This window comes from Protopterus annectens, chromosome 14.part0 (genome assembly GCF_019279795.1).
Source record: "Protopterus annectens isolate FY-2018-M chromosome 14.part0, PAN1.0, whole genome shotgun sequence".
Classification (NCBI taxonomy): domain Eukaryota; kingdom Metazoa; phylum Chordata; order Ceratodontiformes; family Protopteridae; genus Protopterus; species Protopterus annectens.
Window position 1 is genome coordinate 411,011,460 of NC_056748.1, and position 20,924 is coordinate 411,032,383.

Consider the following 20,924-nt stretch of genomic DNA (forward strand, 5'->3'; position numbering starts at 1 on the left):
GTGTGTATAGGACATGTCATTGAGGGCTGCTGTCATGTAGTAATGGCATATCTATCAGTGTCAGATGTCTATCTGTCAAAACATTCATCCTAATGCAAAACCAGTTGGCTAGCTGATGTCTGTCTGTCCTCTGTACAGATATGCAGATGTCAGGTATCCATCTTGGCTGCTTACAGGTAATCTATGCCAGCTGTGTTATGAATGCCACAGTTAGGAAACCCCACCCTGTATGCACCACATGCCATGGATACTTCAACTACACTACCACAGTCAACAGAACATACTTGGGTAAAGGTCTCCTAGACAGACACTGAACATGTTATGTAATATATGTTGTATACATGTCAGTTGGAGCACCTCACTAGCCCTCTGCAAGATGCAACCAGATGATGTGATGTTGCATTTAACTCTCACCCTGAAGATTACTCATGGGGCATCAGTTGATAGATGGCCTGCTGACAAATGGCAGGTGGCATGATACCACTGTACCCACATCCCCTTCTCTTTTCATTTCTCCATGGACAGTATCCTGGTACACACCTAGAAACACCTGCACCTATGGACCCCAGTACTGACAAATGTCAGTGTGCATTACTGAGAATAACAGTGTCTGTGTGTTTGTAAACCTGGTAGTTGATAATACCATGAGGGCCTTCTCACCCACTACACCCCCTATTGCCATAGTTAGAAATAGCTGCTGCTGTAATGGACATTACATGTACCTTGTTACACTCTTCACCCTATGGGCTACCTGGAGCTTGCAGTACCAGCACAACACTGTTGTACATATTGGTAGATAGGCATGGGTTACCCTCTGAGTCCTGGCAAGTGTGTGTATGTGTGCAAGTGTGTATATTTGTAGGATACAGCATTCTGAGGCCAGATTCTCCTAATACAATCCATCTTGCCATACAGTATAAGGGATAATGATGTTGCTGACTGTAGGAGAGCCATGACAAACCATCACCCTACTATACCTGTGCCATGTGCAGTATCCCTGTAGTACCACTCTTGAGATAGACAAGGGGCTGTATTGCAGTCCTGGCAAATGTGTGTTTGTGGGTATGTCAGAGTATTATCATGGGTTTCAGTGAGTAAAATATCCAATGTGGGGTGTGAGTGCTGGGTATACTGCCTTTTCACCATGGTGCCCCAGTACATGTCCTATGGTCCACTGTATGGGGACCACTGTCACCATCAGCCATATAGGTAATGGATTACACTATCCAGCCCAATGATGCATGTGCTGTGTGCAAATTATCTGTAACAGAATGGAATCACAGACAAGGTAGTTAGCACTGATAAACCCAGGTCTCGCAGATGTGTCTTAGACTGTTACGTGCTTGTCACTGTGTATATGACAGTATGTCACAATATGTATTGTTCATAAACAACCAGTACATCCCCCATTACCATACTGTACAAGGCCTGGTGATGCTCCTCACTTAACAAGTAACCTGGGACACACCTCATCATAAAAGCTGTGTGGTGTCTGCAATTAAGGCCACACACGCATTAATAGCAATAAGTACCTAGGTAGGGGGTCTACTCTCAGTATTGCCAAGTAAGAGTGTGTGTGCATGTGAAGGGATCTACTTCAGTTTGCAGAAAATACATGTCCCAGGAGGTCATCTGTCCGAGAACTGACTGGCAAATGCTAACATTTCAAAGGTATCATCTTGTGGAAATTCATTCCATCAAAACTAGTAGTAGATGTGTAAATGCCCTCTTCCCCACTGTATAGCTGTACAGCAATACTGGGGTTGGTATATATAATTGGGTGTGGATTTTGGGGATACAGCCACCATCATTAAGGTTATTGTGTGTATCCCCCTGCTTAGTCGGCTGTATTAGTGTACAGTTCATGTTAACAGGTTAAGTAGTTGTCAATCACACTATCTGTGGTTCTTCATACCCCACACCCTCCAAAGTGTAGGGCTCTGCCACCCACACCTGAACACCTATGTTAACCAAGTCAAGGATTCCACTACATTGGGGAAGGGGACATATACCCTGCCAATACCATCGTCAATGACATTAAACTAGCAGATTATTTCCTGATGTGATGTTGTGCCTATTGTGTCTTGGTGGAATTACATAGGCTAAAATAGGTTCCCTGCAAAAGTACATACATCCATGTGTACAGTAGTCTCTGTGTAATGCATCAACACCAAAGCCTCTGTGTGTGTGTGTTATACGCAAACATGTGGTGTGTACCACCCAGTACACTTACCATTATCAACTGTAGAAGGGCTGCTGACATCAGCCACCATGCACGCACCTGTATACACCCCTTAGACCTATCAGCCATGTGGCACATGCAGTAACTGTTATACAGACCTGTGACTTGCGTTCAGCTGTATGCAGGATATGGCACAGACAAGGTGTCATCACAATGCCATACCTGTTGTAGGAAACAACACCAAACCAACATCATACTGACACATAGACACCTACAACACAAATGGAATACATTATGGAGACCACAATCAGTCAGTGTTAGTAACAGCTATAATACATCATGGCTGGACAGCTACACATCCTGACATGTAAGCATTAAACTTTAGTGCTGAAAACATGTTACACAGCATTATGTTGGTACACCTTAGTATATTCACCCTGTGCATCAGAACCATATTAGCCTGTCCCAGCATCAATGTTATGGATGACAGGGATGAGGCATAGGTATCATCATATGCACAGGGTGTGTTGTGGGTTTGCCAGATACCTATGCTGATCCATTTGGTTGACATCATGTGTGTGTGTTAGGGGGTTTCATTATTAATCGGGCTGTGCAGATGTGGTGTGTTTAGATATGGGATTACACTAGCTGTGTTGGTAATGCGTGTGTGTGTATGCATCCACACAGTTCTGCCATGTGGCTGCCCTATACATGGATTTGTTGGACAGCTGCAGACCATACCTGGCAGGGTGTGCAGTTCACTATCTCCGGCCACAGACATGAGAACTTAGCCTGCCAGGGGTTCCACGGGAACTACCAGGTACGAGGCCAGATATGGTACTCTCCCCTGAAGATCACAAATGTCTGCTGGATCTGGGTCCCTCTTGGGACTGGCCAGGGCCACATGCATGTGGCCTGCTATGTTTGGTGTGGACAGCACCCACCCCACAATACTTGTGCTGGTACTGCCACTATGGTAGCGGCTCTGACTTGTTGCATGTCCATGTCGACCTCCACCTGTTGGTGTTGCTGACCTACATCCACGTGGCTGTCACACTACTCCCGCCATTTGCTTAAGCACAGACATTGCATGGTCGAGGATTCTCACCATCTCACCCAACCGTCTATCCAGGACCTCTGCAAAATAACGGTGGGCACCTGCAAGATCATGGATGTTGTCAATACCAGCAGAATGAGTAACCCTCTGGAGCCTCGGACCTTGTCTGGTATAACGTTCCATATGTGCCTGTGCCTCCATGACAGCATGAAACATGCATCTGGTGACACCTGCCGTGGCACTTCTGCCAGGGGCATGATGACCAGCAGCCCTCCTATGAGCACCCCTGTACATCTGCCTGTGTGGTACCTCACCGGTCATCCGGCTATGGCTGCTGTGTCCAGACACACTTGTCATAGTCACCACACTGTTTTGTCCCATTCAACTACCTGCCAACTGTCCATCATCTATGGCCACTGGTGATGGGGTATGTATAGGCAATGTGACTGTGTGCGGGGATGGGGTGGATAACAGTGGGATGTCAACTGATGGCACAGCTTCAGGCCCTGACAACCCTGCCATACCTGTCATCATTGTCTACTAACATCAGTTTGCCTGCAGGAGGGGCCCTGACCCACCTCGCCACCTGTGAGGGGAAAACAAGAAATGCACTTAAAGACCTGTACATCTTTGCTTAACTGTACACATACTCACACACACATATACACCTACACACACACACACACACACACACACACTTACAAGTGAGGTTGCACAAAGATATTACACATAGACCTCTCATTACCCAACTGTCAACATGCATAACATATGGCACTCAACAGCATGCACTGAAGTTATAGTCAGTCCCTGTTACCAACATTATACATCTCTGTGATGCATAAGCTGTGTTAGTAGATGATGCCCCTTCTGCTGGAATACACTGAACCAATGTACACAGTATTGCTGTGCACCTGTTCAGCACCCTAGCATGTACTGTGCACCATACCTCACAGGTGTACACGCCATTGCTGAATGTGTATATGTGTGTCAGTTATGTTTGCTCTGCTGCTCACAGCCCCTATGTGTTTGTCCAACACATACCTGGGATGATATGAAGACAGATGTCAATAGTGAATGCCTGATGTCTGATTTCCAGATCTCATCATCAGTGGTGCATGTATGAGCAATAAAATACAACTACACTGACAACATTCAAAGCTTACTGTGGCTATGAGTAGTGTACACATCCTTATTGACATGGCACCCTCTTCCCTGATATGCCATGGGGCCACAATACGGCATATGTTAACATTACTCAAACCTGATATGGGACATATGACCTGAGCAATCAAATGCAGTTTCAAACAAATGTGTTTGTTGTGTAGATGCTGATTGAGATGCATACAATGTGTGGGTGCATAAGTGTGTACACCCTTAACATGATGGTTTGTTGCATCAACTGTTAAGGTACTACAGCAGTCACTATTCCTAGAAGTGGTATACTAGCATGACCCATCTGCACTTGCCAGTATTTGGTCACGTCACCCTTAAAATGTCCCTCGACTCTGCCAGATTACATGGTCAACTCATGTGCACAGCCCTTGGAGGTCACACAGTGCCTTCACATTTGCTGTGGAGTCAGGGTTACATCTGCCACAATTCATGACCTTGACTGTGTGCAGATACAGCCATTCTTAGTGAGCTTTGGATTTCTGCTTCAGTTCACTGTTGTGTTTCAGGATGACACCCCTCCCCATCCTCAGCCTTTTTGCAGATGCATAACAAGTATGGGCCACACATGAGTGTCATTTTGCAGTGTCCCAAATTCAGAACACCATGTGTACCGGCCTAGTCCATGCTAATGAATGGCAAACATACAGGTGTACACTAGCACCAGCAAGGTACAGATGGGGATGGTGGGTCTGAGGTGGAGTGAGGTGTTGCTTGTGCAGCACATGTATTTTTATTAATACTGCCTGTAGGTTTCAAACTTGGTCTTGTTACACCATTGCATATTGCAGTACATGCCTTTGGGGGACTTTTGATGTTATGCATATGCTACCTGTAGAGAGCCCTGGCTGATGTTTCCTGTGGAACAACTTTCCCATCTGATAACCCTAACCCATAGGCCACACCTATGCAGAGTCCAGGTGATTGTCAACACAGGTACTGCACAGCCAGTACTTGCTAGACATTCCTGTAACTCCCTCAGTGTTGTGGCATGTTTCAAGGCAGCCTCCATGACCAGTTTGCAACATGTATCATCATCTGTCTTGGCTGGCCATCTGTTGATTTTCTACATTAATATTGTCCTATACTTCCTCGTCACATACATGACTGTCTGCACTGTTTGCCATGGTATATGCAATGGTGAGATAAGGCTACACCTCCCACTCCTGAGTCCTACCTGTTGGATATGGGATCCACTCCATGGTTTGTAAGATGTGTGCACACCATGGCTGTCTCTGTTGCAGGTGAGTGGACAAATGTCATGGACATAAGTCTTGGACAGCAGACCATTTCTTGGTGTGACATTGAGGACCTGTACTTGATGGAAGGTGCATACTCATGAAGAGTGAATGCTGTCAGTACTTCAATAGCTGCTTCCACAATATATTATTTGGAGTGTGTGCACACATATGCTTCCAGTGTTTGTTAAGGTATGTATTCCCTATATTTGCTGTCCTAACATAGGATTCCATGTTGCACATTCATTGCTCATGTTAGGATCACATTACAGGTTGTCAGAGTTGTGGAATGTGGTATTGTGATATGTCGTTGTGTAGATCTAAAGCAATTGCCATTGTACTAGTGGTATATACACTGTTGTAGCCACTGTATAAAGGTAATGTTTCAGACATGTTCCTACTGTAGGCCATTTGTCTCACCATTATGTTCATCCCTGTGCACACATCCTGCAATGACAGGTTGTTAGTTATATTGCAGGACTCTTACATACCCTTCAGATATGCCACCATGGTGACCACTGTGATGCAGTGCAGTTAGCAGCAATAAGTTAACATATACAGCATGCATTATGGGTTGGTGTGTTAAATTTGTGCATGGCAAATACCATGGCCATAACATGGCCGGTGTATTGGCAAACCTGAAAAAAAAACACACCATACTCACCAGCTACAGGCTGCTGCCCCAGAGGTATACCAGAGGGACCTACATAGTTGTACAAGAGATGTGATGTCAGTAGCCACACCTGTAGCATTGGTACAGGGTGGGAGCAGCATTTCAGTACATCAACAGTACAAACCCACAATACTAAATAGTTTTGTAAAACTACAATCCACTCTGCTACAGGCCCCATGAAGGCTCAGTGTCTCTCCAACCTAACACCACTCTTAAGTATTCAACTCCGGTACCACCTTTAACATTCCTATAAGAAAAGTGCAGTCCAAGTCTGAACTGTCTGCAAACAGCTAGAGCTACCTTTGAACCTAACATCACTCTTAAGTATTCAACTCCGGTACCACCTTTAACATTCCTATAAGAAAAGTGCAGTCCGGGTCTGAACTGTCTGCAAACAGCTACAGCTAACTTTGAACCTAACACCACTCTTAAGTACTCAACTCCAGTTCCACCTTTAACATTCCTATAAGAAAAGTGCAGTCCTGGTCTGAACTGTCTGCAAACAGCTACAGCTAACTTTGAACCTAACACCACTCTTAAGTATTCAACTCCGGTACCACCTTTAACATTTCTATAAGAAAAGTGCAGTCTGGGTCTGAACTGTCTGCAAACAGCTACAGCTAACTTTGAACCTAACACCACTCTTAAGTATTCAACTCCGGTACCACCTTTAACATTCCAATAAGAAAAGTGCAGTCTGGGTCTGAACTGTCTGCAAACAGCTACAGCTAACTTTGAACCTAACACCACTCTTAAGTATTCAACTCCGGTACCACCTTTAACATTCCTATAAGAAAAGTGCAGTCCGAGTCTGAACTGTCTGCAAACAGCTACAGCTAACTTTGAACCTAACACCACTCTTAAGTATTCAACTCCGGTACCACCTTTAACATTCCTATAAGAAAAGTGCAGTCCGGGTCTGAACTGTCTGCAAACAGCTACAGCTAACTTTGAACCTAACACCACTCTTAAGTATTCAACTCGGTACCACCTTTAACATTCCTATAAGAAAAGTGCAGTCCGGGTCTGAACTGTCTGCAAACAGCTACAGCTAACTTTGAGTATGTGTCTAACTGTTTGAGCCAATTTTCATTTTCCCCTGGAGAGCACTGTGCTTTGGCTGTAAGCACCCCCCCACCATCATCACCAACATCTTCCACTTTCTCTTATTCCCTTCTGTTAGCAAATAGTATCAATAACTGATCAATACTGTGTGTTTGTTTATTTAAACTATACCACAGTAGCCTACTGATACAAGGTTATCTTGGTTTTCCACCTGAGAAATTAAGACAAGACTTACAGTTTCAGAGCAGTCCTTGGTCAATTGTGATTGTTCTTAACACATACTTGTCTTGCTTTGGCTCATTAGCAGCAGTACAAAGAACTGCCTGCTCACACCTTGTTCTCCCCTCCCTTCCCTGTTTATTACCTTAAGACAATCCCAGAGTTAATAAATATTACCTGCAGGCACCATTTGTAAAACTACAATCCACTCTGCTACAGGCCCCATGAAGGCTCAGTGTCTCTCCAGTAAGTGTTTTACAACTGTAAATGCCTATTTATGTTGAATTGTATTAGACATTTTACAACTGTATATGTTTATGTTGAATTTCAAGCCTGTACTCCAATCTGCTTACTTACACTATCAGACTATTTACCCCCTCATAGGACCAAAAACTGGGACTGGGTTAGCCTCACTCCACTTCGCTCCCCGCCCTGCCCCCTTATCCCACCCGCCCCCACTGTGTCTACATTTATAGCCACTAGGCCACACCCCTAATTCCTCTCCAACCTACACAACTTCCTCTCCAATTCCCCCCCCCACCACTTTACTGTTTAACCACTACTATTCCTCTGAAGCACATTGACCCCACCCATTGATGACATATAACATGTCTATAAATAATTATAAACTCCTTCCTCTTATCTTACCACTCTTAATTCTGCCATACTTTCTTACTAGCTGTGAAAATCTCACATTCATAGGTTTCTCTTATCCAAAATGCCAAACCAAGACCCCCCTACCTCCACTGATCATGAACTTGCCCACTACTACACTACCCCAAAATTAAAATTCCAACCACTTGCTTCTAAAAAAAACACTCCAATCAACACCAAAATCCAAATATGAACTAAAACTACTATTCAAAGTTATTAGACTACTAGCGTATCTAAGAAAAAACATAACCAAAGATGGGGACGTCCATCCTAATCCTGGCCCAACCTTAACTCAAAATCCTACCAGCCCACCACTCTCCCACCGACTGGTCAACTCCCTCCTAATATGCCACTTAAACATTAGAAGCCTAAACAATAAGATACATAGCCTGCATGCTGTACTAGCCACATAACTCCCCAACATAATGTGTCTATCTGAAACATGGCTCCGGCCATCAACCAAAGACAATGAGATCCTGCCTCCTGGTTACAATATACTTAGGGCAGATAGAGTAAAGAAAAGAGGAGGTGGAATAGCCGTCTTATATAATAGCACACTTAACATCATAACTAACCCTATACAACCACCCCAGGTCTCTAACGCTGAAATACTAGCTCTAAAAATTCTACTAAATAATCATAAAGGCATTAACCTAATTGTCACCTATATTCCCCCTGGGAACAATGTAGAAACACTAGAGGTCATTCTACATTGGATAGCCAACAACTACCCTCAAGAAACCATTGTCCTGGGCGATGTTAATATTGACTGGAACCTATGCACAGCACCGTCCAACCCCATCCCTGTTAACCTACATGGATTCTCTCAGATAATATCATCTACCACACATACAGGTAACAATAACCAAAAAGAGAGTATACTAGACTGGATACTCACCAACAGTCATCCCAGAACTATATGTCTGAACTCTCCCTAATGATCTTAGTGATCACCTGCTCACATACATCATGAAAGACAAAATTAATTGTACAAGCTTACCTATTTATAGGTCTATCAGATCCAAGAAAAACTTTGACCCAACTAAATTTCAACTTGAACTCAAATCATGTAACTGGACAAAACTAAAGTTCCTTCCCCTTGATGAGGCAGTGTCATCATTTAACAATTCATTCCTTACTATACTTGACTCGCATGCCCCTAAACGCTCAATAAGAATTAAAACTCAACTAGCACCCTGGCTAACAACAGACACCAAAACCAAAAATAACAACTAGAGACAAAGCGTGGGATAAATGGCACACTACCAAACTACCCCTAGATCGTATCAAATTCCAACAACTTAGAAATGAGACTAAAAAAGCCATCATACTAGATAAGAAAAATTACTTCTACAATCTGCAACATAAACATCAGAATAACCCTCAAAAGTACTGGGCAGGCATAAATAAACTTCTCCAACCAGGCAAATCCACTACTCTGACCCCAGGAACATTATCTGACAAGAGCCAAGAAGATATAGTCAATTCATTCAATACTTTCTTCACAGAAACCATCCAGTCATTAACTAACCAACTTTCTCCTCCCCACACTTCTATAAACACTATACCCGACTCACCACTCTCTTTTAACTTCTAGCCAGTGTCCACATCCTTTATCAGATCCCTTTTGAAAAAACTGAAGCCAACCACCCTTTCAGCTGATCTTCTGCCGGCTGAATACCTGCAAATTGCTGCAGATGTCGTAGCCTACCCTATCTCAATCCTAATTAACAGAACCATAACCGAGGCCTCAATCCCCTCAATTTGGAAAATATCCTATGTTATTCTACTCCACAAAGGAGGTTCATCCACAGAACTATCCAACTATAGACCTATAGCCATACTATCACCACTTGCCAAAATTATGGAAAAGTGCATGCACAACCAACTAATGCTCTATCTAACCCAAAATAAACTACTCACAGACTCTCAACATGGATTCAGACCCCATCATAGCACAACCACTGCCCTCCTCTCTTTTACTGAAAAGATTAATCTTAACCGGAATAATAAAAAAATATCCTCCGCTCTCTTCCTGGACCTATCAAAGCCTTCGATATGGTAAACCATCAGTTACTTCTATATACTTTAAAACCCTGTATCTAGATACTCCAGCCCTTGACTGGTTTCAAGCTTACCTCACTGGGAGACAACAAGCAGTAATGTGGCAAAACAAGCTCTTCTGCCTACTACCAAATACCATAGGAGTTCCTCAAGGTTCCATATTAGGACCTCTCCTCTTTTCAGTCTTCATAAACGACATCCAAACAGTCATCCCTGGAGCCACCTGCATTCAATATGCAGATGACTCGACTATAATATGTTCCAATGCCTCTCTTGCAAATCTACTAACTACCACCCAACATAGCTTCACCAAAGTCGAAAACTGGCTTGCCAACCATCTCCTGATCTTAAATCCAAACAAAACCAAGTTACTTCTCTTCTACCCAACCAATAGATCTCCGACTGAAAACTTCACTATAAAATCCAATAATGGGACCATCATCTCCCCAGACACCTATACAAAGCTATTAGGAGTAAATATTGACAATAAACTCAGATTTGATATACATATCAACCAAGCCATTAAGTCAGTCAACAAGAAACTTGGAACCCTATATAGAATTAAAGCCTTCCTTACCCCGAATGCCAGGGCAGCCACAGCCCGTTCACACCTTCTCTCTACCCTACTATATGCCTCTCCTGTCCTCACTCACCTTAACAAATCTGATCTGGCCAAGCTCTCATCCTGCTATAATTACATTGCCAGGTTCGTTACAGGCCTACCCTACAGAACACACCACTGTACAAACCTGAAAAAGCTTGGATGGATAGAATTCCCACACCTTCTTCACCAGTCCCAACTCATAGAGGCCTTCAAAATCCTTAAACAACCTGAGAATACCCCAGCACTAAACAAACTTAATGACTCCCTACTCCAATCTAAGCTGCCTTTGCTCAGCAAACAGACTCCTTGTCCAAACAACTAAATCTCTCAACCTAGGTGGTGACGCTATTTGCCAACACCACTGGTAAAATATGGAACTCTCTCCCCAAATAACATCACGCTTGCAACTTCTCTAAGTCAATTCAAAAATAGTCTAAAACTCCACTTCAAGTCACACTGGCTATGTCCTTGCTCATACCCAGACTAGCTCTGTGCCATTAACTAAAACATAAACAACTAGCTAAGATGATAAGTACTTTGTATACTGTGATAAAGAAATATGTATCCTGTCTAACTCTGTCATTATACTGCCTACCGTCCTTGCTAATATGTTATTAATGTTACATTTGTAGTAATCTCAGAAATAGTAATGGCAGTCTTGTACTTGTATGTAAATAGCCTATGTTTTTGTTAAGTTCTTTCAGCTCATTTACTGTACCTAATTATCAATGTAACTCTGTTGGAGCTTTTCTCCCCGGGCCTCCGCTGAAAAAGGACATGTATCCAGTCGGACCATCCCGGTTAACAAATGTAAAATAATAAAATAAATAATACTACATATTATGCACATATGTTCATTACTACACTGCAGCAACAGACTATATATATATTTTATCTCACATTTACATGATGAAACTTTACAGATGCAGATGGATAAGCAACAGTGGTCTACCGATGTACTCTGTGGCCTTACCTGCATGTTCCTCATCCTTTATGTGGATAGCACCCACCTCCACAATGCTATCATCTGGTTCTTGGCTTTGTTGGTGGGCAGGTGCCCCAAGGCTGGCAAAGAGCTCCTCAGCATGTGTCAGGAGGGGCTGGATGGTATGACCCCCCCCACTTGTGTATAGCTGGTCCCTCCTAACTGCAGCAGCACACTACAGGCATTGCGGAGGAGGTCAATGCAGCGATGTCAGACCTGCTCATAACTGCGGTTATGCAGGCTGACATCGTTTACCCTGTGGATGAGCTTGTCCCACAGGGCAGTCCTCTCCTGCAGATCATGGGCTGTACAGCTAAAGAGGGTTTGGTGGTGCTGCACTAGGTAGTTAATAATTACATCATTTTCCTGGAGGGAATACACTGGCAGCTGCTCTCTAGACATGGCACCTGAAAGACATAAAGAGGAGAAAAAGGTCTGAGGACTTCATACTGCAAGGATATAATAGTTGTTAATTGACATCTCTGTCTCCTCCCCACCATATCTGCAACAACAATCTGAGCACACAACTCAGTGGATATGTTTACAGCAAACCTACTGTTGGGACATAAATTGTATTTTACGACAAATATTGAAATGTGTTTCTAGTCATGTTCCATGTTGAAACACTATCATTGGTGATCTGTTGCTAACAATGTCACCTGCATGCCATTGTAAGGGTCACTATGATTCCACATATGCATGTGTTCTGTTTGCTGTGTGACTGCTCCAAATCTGGTGTTTTGTGTTAATGGGGATATCTATGCATGCTGTTAGAAGTAATCCTGGATTGTGTGGACTATTACTACCCACATATGTTCTAAAACTGCAACACAATAGCATGTGCCGAAAGGCTGTTCCCAGTAGAACAACCTCTCCCAACTCATCTGACCATGTTACCATGCCACAGCACATCTGGGACCCTCCCCGGGACCTCATCATCTGCTGGTCCTGCACTACCTTCAGGTGTAACCACCTCACGGGTTGGTGCTCATCCCCCACCCCTGGAGTACACACAGGCAGGATCCTGTCACCTGAAGTCAGGTCCAGAGTCTGGTGCATAGGGAGCTCCACAGAGAATTGAGGGATCTGCTACACCAACTTGAGGTCCTCGATACACAATTATAGGGTCTGCATTCTCCTTCTTCTCAATCCCAAGGTCAGCCACCTGCAGGGCTGTAAAGGTGCAGTGGTGACTGCCCATGGGTGGGGAACTTGGTCTCACTGTTTCTATTTGGGGGCTTATGGGCTTCCACTTTCCAAACACTCCTCCCCATCCAAGGTGTCTACCCACCAAATGTGTTATATACCTCCCCTGCATGCTGTCTTGTCTGTCTTCCAACCCAACCTACCTCCCCAAATATACCTACTATCCTTCCCCAACATCCCACTCTCACCTTCATAAACAAAGGGCAATGTGTTCCCAACATGGATTTCACACCAGACATAGCTGTTCATTTCGCACCCACTTACAACTGTGTGTGTGTATATATATATATATATATATATATATATATATATATATATATATATATATATATGTGTGTGTGTGTGTGTGTGTATAGATATGTGTGATGTTTTCTCAAACATATCGTGCAGCACAGTCATTCAACAGTAGCGCAACTATTTATACATATATATATATATATATATATATATATATATATATATATATATATATATTTATATACACACACACACACACACACATATATATATATATATATATATATATATATATATATATATATATATATGGATAGAAAATATACAACAACCCTTGTAGTATATAAAAACAACCCCTCGAAGGTAGCAGGAATCCAAAAAAGAATATATAATGCAGTTCCAAGCCTCGACAAATCACGCTGAAGTCACAGTGATAAGGTGCAAAAATACTTCAATTTAATAAGAGTGTGAGCGCTTTCGCGGAGTTCACCTCCGCTTCATCAGACATAACGTACAAACACAGCTGCTTCTTATATAGCACTAGTGAAGACCAATTAGCATAATAACAGTCAATCTTCACTGACACTAATTTAAAATCATTGAATTTTATATGTGAGGAAGCTTATCGCTAACCGATAAACACCAAAAACTTTATAGAATAAATATCTATAAAAACCATACTAATATTGATCCTAATATAATCATGTACAACATGGCAAATGTTACCATCAACCTAGTATTTACATTACTTTAACTAAAAAATATAAAATATAGCAATCCAGGCTCCATGTAGACATCATCCAACGAGAACCCTCGAACCTATCACCTATAGATAATGCCTGCAGCAAAAAATCCCTATCATAGAAAATATATAAATATAATCTATAAAATGCCATATCTTAAGGCATATAATGGGAACAAAATGCATGGCATTACACAATATAACAGACCATATATATAGTAACAACAAATATGCATAGACACTTAAATAGAGAACATGCTGGAATATATACAAAAATATCTGAACTAAAAATAATAACAACAAAGGCATATGTCATAGACAAACTAAAAACTATATACATATATAGCATACAGTGAATCTAATACTGTGTACTGTCATGACACTAAAATAAAAAATACACAAAAGTATATAAAACCATACAAAAATGAAAAAAATACTACAACATATGTATACATATATCTATACTGTTGATATTTAAGTGATAGTGAATGTAACTAAAACACAACACTAACATCAATGTTGTTACATAGACTTATCCATAGTGCGTCTGTACAATACTCTAGATATCAACTTATATACAACATCGCCTTAGCTCAACGTAACCTTCTCCCCTTAAGGACAGGTTTAATGCTAACACACTCATTCAGACCATGTCCCTGGTGTGACCCCATCCTCAAAATCCATTTAAGCTCTGCCTGTTCAGTAAGATTAACTATATCCCCCATTCTATCATTGGGATACTGAACATGTAATACTTGAAAACGAAACTGATGCTCATCCCCTTCATGCAGGATATGCTTTGCTATCGCACTGTATTCCTGAGATCTAGCAACACAATAAACATGGTCCCTTATCCTCTCTCTGAGACTTCTATTTGTTTTTCCTATATAGTATTTGAAACAAATAACGCAATGGGCTACATAGACCACATTTCGTGTATAGCAATTGCTGATGTTTCTGATCTCCCATAGATAGCCTGTATCAGGATTCCTAAAGAATCGTGATTCGTCTATGTAGCCACATTGCATACAATTCCCACATTTCTTTGTCCCCTGTAGAGGTGGGTCTAATCGTAGTGTATTGTTCTTATGTTTATAGCATAGGTGTTGCTTCAAGCTCATAGTATTTTTGTTTGTAAATTTAGGCCTCATATCTATGAAGCTACTGGTCCTATCATCAGCAGTTAATATATTCCAGTTCGAGTTTATAGCTTGTTTGACTAGATCAGTGTTGTTACCAAGAGGAAGAGTAATGGTCACATTAGCTTTACCATAAGCATATGTTTTTACAGAGTCTTGCTTATCCTTAAAGCTTGAAAAATACGGTCTAGCTCTGTCTTGCCTCTGTAGTATAACTTCCTTGAATTTCTGTTCAATCAATTGTTCATTGTATCCCCTGCTTACAAACAACACTTTCAGTTTGTGTAACTCATCCTTAAATAAAGTATCATCACTACAGAGACGAGAAATCCTGAATGCCTGACTCTTAATGATGTTGGCAAAAGTTGAGGGTGTATGCATGCTTCTTGCATGTAAGAATGAAGCTTGATAGCATTCTTTCCTATACACTGTAGTGCTAAGTCTATGTCCCATCTTAACTAGAGTGACATCTAGATGGTCAATATTGTCAGTGGAATATTTCATAGTAAATTTTAGAAACGGACTACTATTATTCACTTGCTGAAAGAGCATATCAAGGGATGCAACATCACCACTCCAGATAAAAAACAAATCATCCACGAATCGCTTATAACATAGCACATGTGTATGTCTAATCAGCCACTGTTGTTCCCACGCTACCATAGCCAAATTCGCGTAGGCGTTTGCACAACTTGTGCCCGCCACGCCCTTCTTTTGGAGGTAGCATTTATCTTCAAACAAAAATATATTATTCTCTAGGACAATTTCTAATAAAAGGCATACCAAGTCTATCTTATAACTATCCATAGATCCATCCAACAACAGTAGATCTTTAATCATTTTAACACCCAATTCGTTTGGTATGCATGTGAATAGGGACTCAACATCCATGGTAGTAAGAATAAAATTTTCTACACTGCCAGTGTTATTAATGAAATCTTAAAGATCATTCAAAAAATGTTGTGTATCACGTAAAACGTACTCAAAATGACCAAGCACATCTTTAAGCAGAGTATCCAAATAAATGGAGAGGGGGTTCGGTTACCCACCCAGCACCAGAGACAATTGGTCTGAATGGGGGCATATAGCTATGTTTATGTATTTTGGGCAACCCGTACATACGAGGCACTAACGGATGTTCAACAGTAAAATAACTAAACAATTCATCAGTAATCAAACTAAAAGCTTTACATTCCAGCAGGGCCCTGTTTATAGCCTCATGCATCTGTGTCACCTTATCTAATGATATTTCCATGTAGGCATCATTCAACAACATAGTTCTCATAGTGTCCACGTAATAATTGCTATCCATGACCACAACGGGTCCGCCTTTATCGGCGGGTCGTATGGTAATACTCTTATTGTCTTTAAGATTCTTTAGAGCTCGCATCTCATTAGAAGTCAAGTTATCAGGAGAAATTCCATGGTTAGAGTTAGAGTTCATATACAAAGCTTTTTCAACTGCTTTGACAAAAAGTTCAATATTCGATGGCATGTGAGGTATAAAATTACTCTTTCGTTTCAATGGCTGAGTATCAACCACATTTGCATTGTCATGTAGCAATTTTAATGTCAGATTCCGAGCGAACAGTCTAACCGCTAACAAATTCTCACTAATATCAATATCAGAAGAAGGGACAAAACTCACCCCTTTATTTAGTAGTGAAATTTCATCCGCACTTAGTTTAGTTTTGGAAATATTCCAAACTAGTTCGTTGTGTTCCAAAGCTTCGTTAGAGTGCAGGCTTGTTGAGGTAGAGAAAAATCCTTCTTCTTCGACGTTCGCTGCTCCTCTGCATCCAACGACCTCTTCCGTCCCTGCCTGATCGGCAACGGGGCTAAAGGGAATTTACTAGCTGGTATCTTATCTACAGGTATTTTGCATCTTACATCCATGCTTGGTTGCATAGTTCTTAACGCTCCACCTGTTCGTTCATTTAACTCATTAATTGACTCCGCAGGTGTATTATACACTGAAGAAACTCTCTCCGGTGAACTTATTATTAAATTTAAAGCAGAGTTAGTATCAGAGGCACTTTCATTATTCTCTTTACATCGCCCCAGTTCTTCAGATCTAGGACTCAATCTAGTCTGATTTACTTGTATTTTGTCATCATTGCTAGTCGTCGACCTCCTTGGCCGTCGTCTCAACGCATTACCTCGCGAGGTTTGCGCCACATCAGCAGTAGTTCTCGGCCAAACATACTCAGCCATTGAAATGAAAGAGTAATTTTATACCTCACATGCCATCGAATATTGAACTTTTTGTCAAAGCAGTTGAAAAAGCTTTGTATATGAACTCTAACTCTAACCATGGAATTTCTCCTGATAACTTGACTTCTAATGAGAGGCGAGCTCTAAAGAATCTTAAAGACAATAAGAGTATTACCATACGACCCGCCGATAAAGGCGGACCCGTTGTGGTCATGGATAGCAATTATTACGTGGACACTATGAGAACTATGTTGTTGAATGATGCCTACATGGAAATATCATTAGATAAGGTGACACAGATGCATGAGGCTATAAACAGGGCCCTGCTGGAATGTAAAGCTTTTAGTTTGATTACCGATGAATTGTTTAGTTATTTTATTGTTGAATATCCGTTAGTGCCTCGTATGTACGGGTTGCCCAAAATACACAAACATAGCTATATGCCCCCTTTCAGACCAATTGTCTCTGGTGCTGGGTGGGTAACCGAACCCCTCTCCATTTTTTTAGATACTCTGCTTAAAGATGTGCTTGGTCACTTTGAATATGTTTTACATGATACACAACATTTTTTGAATGATCTTTATGATTTTGTTCACAATACTGGCAGTGTGGAAAATTTTATTTTTACCACCATGGATGTTGAGTCCCTATTCACATGCATACCAAACGAATTGGGTGTTAAAATGATTAAGGATCTACTGCTGTTAGATGGATCTATGGATAGCTATAAGGTAGATTTGGTATGTCTCTTACTAGAAATTGTCCTAGAGAACAATGTGTTTCTGTTTGAGGACAGATGCTACCTCCAAAAGAAGGGCGTGGCGATGGGCACAAGTTGTGCAAACGCCTACGCGAATTTGGTTATGGTAGCGTGGGAACAACAGTGGCTGATTAGACATCCACATGTGCTATGTTATAAGCGATTCGTGGATGATTTGTTTTTTATCTGGAGTGGTGATGTTGCATCCCTTGATATGCTCTTTCAGCAAGTGAATAATAGTAGTCCGTTTCTAAAATTTACTATGAAATATTCCACTGACAATATTGACTATCTAGATGTCACTCTAGTTAAGATGGGACATAGACTTAGCACTACAGTATATAGAAAAGAATGCTATCAAGCTTCATTCTTACATGCAAGAAGCATGCATACACCTTCTACTTTTGCCAACATCATTAAGAGTCAGGCATTCAGGATTTCTCGTCTCTGTAGTGATGATACTTCATTTAAGGATGAGTTACACAAACTGAAAGTGTTGTTTATAAGCAGGGGATACAATGAACAATTGACTGAACAGAAATTCAAGGAAGTTATACTACAGAGGCAAGACAGAGCTAGACCGTATTTTTCAAGCTTTAAGGATAAGCAAGACTCTGTAAAAACATATGCTTATGGTAAAGCTAATGTGACCATTACTCTTCCTCTTGGTAACAACACTGATCTAGTCAAACAAGCTATAAACTCGAACTGGAACATATTAACTGCTGATGATAGGACCAGTAGCTTCATAGATATGAGGCCTAAATTTACATACAAAAATACTATGAGCTTGAAGCAACACCTATGCTATAAACATAAGAACAATACACTACGATCAGACCCACCTCTACAGGGGACAAAGAAATGTGGGAATTGTATGCAATGTGGCTACATAGACGAATCACGATTCTTTAGGAATCCTGACACAGGCTATCTATGGGAGATCAGAAACATCAGCAATTGCTATACACGAAATGTGGTCTATGTAGCCCATTGCGTTATTTGTTTCAAATACTACATAGGAAAAACAAATAGAAGTCTCAGAGAGAGGATAAGGGACCATGTTTATTGTGTTGCTAGATCTCAGGAATACAGTGCGATAGCAAAGCATATTCTGCATGAAGGGGATGAGCATCAGTTTCGTTTTCAAGTATTACATGTTCAGTATCCCAATGATAGAATGGGGGATATAGTCAATCTTACTGAACAGGCAGAGCTTAAATGGATTTTGAGGATGGGGTCACACCAGGGACATGGTCTGAATGAGTGTGTTAGCATTAAACCTGTCCTTAAGGGGAGAAGGTTACGTTGAGCTAAGGCGATGTTGTATATAAGTTGATATCTAGAGTATTGTACAGACGCACTATGGATAAGTCTATGTAACAACATTGATGTTAGTGTTGTGTTTTAGTTACATTCACTATCACTTAAATATCAATAGTATAGATATATGCATATATATGTTGTAGTATTTTTTCATTTTTGTATGGTTTTATATACTTTTGTGTATTTTTTATTTTAGTGTCATGACAGTACACAGTATTAGATTCACTGTATGCTATATATGTATATAGTTTTTAGTTTGTCTATGACATATGCCTTTGTTGTTATTATTTTTAGTTCAGATATTTTTGTATATATTCCAGCATGTTCTCTATTTAAGTGTCTATGCATATTTGTTGTTACTATATATATGGTTTGTTATATTGTGTAATGCTATGCATTTTGTTCCCATTATATGCCTTAAGATATGGCATTTTATAGATTATATTTATATATTTTCTATGATAGGGATTTTTTGCTGCAGGCATTATCTATAGGTGATAGGTTCGAGGGTTCTCGTTGGATGATGTCTACATGGAGCCTGGATTGCTATTTTTTAGTTTTTAGTTAAAGTAATGTAAATACTAGGTTGATGGTAACATTTGCCATGTTGTACATGATTATATTAGGATCAATATTAGTATGGTTTTTATAGATATTTATTCTATAAAGTTTTTGGTGTTTATCGGTTAGCGATAAGCTTCCTCACATATAAAATTCAATGATTTTAAATTAGTGTCAGTGAAGATTGACTGTTATTATGCTAATTGGTCTTCACTAGTGCTATATAAGAAGCAGCTGTGTTTGTACGTTATGTCTGATGAAGCGGAGGTGAACTCCGCGAAAGCGCTCACACTCTTATTAAATTGAAGTATTTTTGTACCTTATCACTGTGACTTCAGCGTGATTTGTCGAGGCTTGGAACTGCATTATATATTCTTTTTTGGATTCCTGCTACCTTCGAGGGGTTGTTTTTGTATATATATATATATATATATATATATATATATATATATATATATATATATATATATATATACACACACACACACACACACACACACACATATATATATATATATATATATATATATATATATATATATATATATATATTTATATATATGTGCATGTGTGTTTGTATATATGTAGACATACACATGTATATATATATCTATATATATATATATATATATATATATATATATATATATATATATATATAGTGCATTCAAACATAAGGTCCACACTCTCTAAATCTCCTTCCTCCACAGCTGCACTGTTCTGCCTTGCTGAAAAACAGAAGAGTGTCACATGTGGACACAGCCTAATATTTCGGGGGGGGGGCGAATTAATATAGGGACAGATTGTGGGTAAGCCTATTACAAACCT